The sequence below is a fragment of the Cupressus sempervirens genome, chromosome 5 (genome assembly GCF_028749045.1).
Source record: "Cupressus sempervirens isolate cs-2001-9-10 chromosome 5, ASM2874904v1, whole genome shotgun sequence".
NCBI classification, from domain to species: Eukaryota; Viridiplantae; Streptophyta; class Pinopsida; order Cupressales; family Cupressaceae; genus Cupressus; species Cupressus sempervirens.
Window position 1 is genome coordinate 1,031,688,117 of NC_143122.1, and position 2,425 is coordinate 1,031,690,541.

General features: G+C 33.6%; 1 long non-coding RNA gene across 1 annotated transcript; it reads right to left on the minus strand.

Moving 5' to 3' along the window:
- Positions 1-1,711: 1,711 nt before the first annotated feature.
- LOC149559452 (uncharacterized) lies at positions 1,712-2,222 on the minus strand. The gene is made up of 3 exons (XR_016364340.1): positions 2,146-2,222; positions 1,863-1,944; positions 1,712-1,757 (listed from the first exon to the last, which is right to left on the minus strand). It is a non-coding gene; the product is annotated as an uncharacterized LOC149559452 (long non-coding RNA).
- Between the last annotated feature and the right edge of the window lie 203 nt (positions 2,223-2,425).

Here is a 2,425-nt window from a genome sequence, read left to right on the forward strand (position 1 = left end):
TTACTGCAAGATTTGTAAGTACATGTAAATTAATAACTATCAAATGATAAGATACTTGGAACAATCATTGCCAACATAATGTGCTCCCTCTTTATTGACATCCACAGAGGAATGTTATTGTTGATAACAAAAATAGGCTGCACTGAGTAAACAGATCTCATCTCTCCAAATGGATTGACACCATCCGCTACCAATGAAAGCCTGAGATTATGAGGTTCTTCTTTGAAGTGTTTCCACTTTTCCTCTATGTGCATAAATGTCGAACCATCCACAGGGATTCAAATAATGTCATCTTGACTTCTATTGCATGCATGATAATCCATAAATTGAGCCAAGCTACTACACATGAATAATTGTCGCATCCGTGGAATAATGGGGATGTAACGAAGAACCTTTTGAGGCACCTTTTTTGTTAGTTGATCTGTTCGATATCGACTCATATGACATACAGGGCATTGTGTTGCAAATTCATGTTCTTTATAATATATAATATGATCATTGGGACAAGCATGTATTTCTTCATACTCAATTCCAATATCTTTCATAACAGTAGTTAATTCTCGATATGAGCGAGGTAGAATATTTGATGATGGTAACAAAAACTTGCCTATCAATCTACAGCAAAAAATATAAGTTGTTAATATAAACAATATTAGTGGTACATTATTCACCCTTTGTTAACTATAAAGACATATATGACATACCTTAACATACGTGACATTGTTATGTTGGATAAACCATTCATAACCTTCAAGTTCAACAACAGAAATACAACAGAGAGAAGAGTTGTTTGAGAGTCTTTGTATAGGGGCTCGTATGCCTTTTGAAGTAGAGGTACATCGAGGCTATCATCATCATCATGATCAGATACGCTTGGAATAGATGTGTCATGGATCAATCTATTTATATCATCCTCTTCAATTGTGTTTTATGGCACATGTTCATCATCTTCCATGGGATCATTATCTTCACCTTGGATATTTGCACCTCCATGTTCCTCCACTTCGAAAACAATATTCTTTAGATTGTTGTGGTTCATATCATGTACTTCCCTGGGAAGATCAACCTATATAAAATTGATTAACATAAATAAACCATGATCATCAACTCATCATCAAGTGATTTCATATGTATATAAATTGTTAAAATGATATAATGAAGGACTTACCAGTGGATGATAGTCATGCCCCCCTTCAATGTGACCATTCTCCCTACAATGTCTCTTAACTATTTTGATTAGCAGTCTTCTACGGTTTAAGCCCTTACAAATATTGCAAGGACAATAACATTTTCCATCACCTTTTCTTTTCAAGTTAGACCACAATCTAGCAATTGTCTCTCTATTTTGTTCTTCACTTATATTATCTGACATGATCGTTCTTTGCAGGAAGCAAAAATCGGGCTATGAAAACTTCGGTCTACAACTTTCACAAACTAAGCAAAACTATCAAAAGTACACAAATCTTCTTAGACCTAGATAAATACTTTAATATTTTAAAAATACTTTCTTTGACTTTATTGCTAAGATTATTTGTAGAACTTTGACCAATCGCCTGAAGGTCTTATTTTAAGAGACCTTACAACATTAATCCACTAAAAGCAATTTCAAAACATATAAGCTAAAATTATAGTTAAAATATACATTAGAATTAAAAAAAACAATTTTCATACCCGAGCGCGCGACTATAACTCATGCAACGGCTTTCTTGCTTAGCTGTAGAAGCTCTCCAGCAATCAAATTATACAAACTACAAGGCCTAACAAAAATTTCAAAACATATAAGCTACAAGTATAGTTAAAATATACATTAGATTAGATTCAACAATAGCAAGCAATGTTATTCAAAATTAGATTCAACAAACCTTAGCAGTGTAAATAGCCATCTCCTCTAAACTGGACTCCAAACACGAGGGGGCATTCACATACTCTTCCCCTAAAGGTATCCTGAAGAACAAAAGTCACTATTCTTGAGTTTGTGAATTGCACCTCAAGATGAATGAAGCTTAAAAGGAATGAAAATTGTTTTCATACATTTAAATCAGGATGTAATATTTATTCATAAGTATATACCTTGTAAGCACTTAAAACTGTTGTTATATGTGTTGCAGGAAAAGAAGAAGTTTATACTTATGTGTATAGATGCACTTCCTGTATGCGATCCAAAGCTCGAATGTTATCAAGTGTGTCCAATGATGGGGAGAGACCTCCGTGCAAGCAGAAGATTTGCAATGAAACAAAAGAAAATAAATTTTTCTTATAGTAAGAACAAGTTTGTTGTGCTGCACAGGGTACCAACAAAATAGTGTATAATATCTTTTTCTTTACCTAGCTTTCAATTCAGCATGAGAGTCTTTAATAGAAAAGTCAAGTTGATAACATATTTAACAAGAGCTGCAGGGTAGCATAGTTCCTGTGTAAGTCGAAG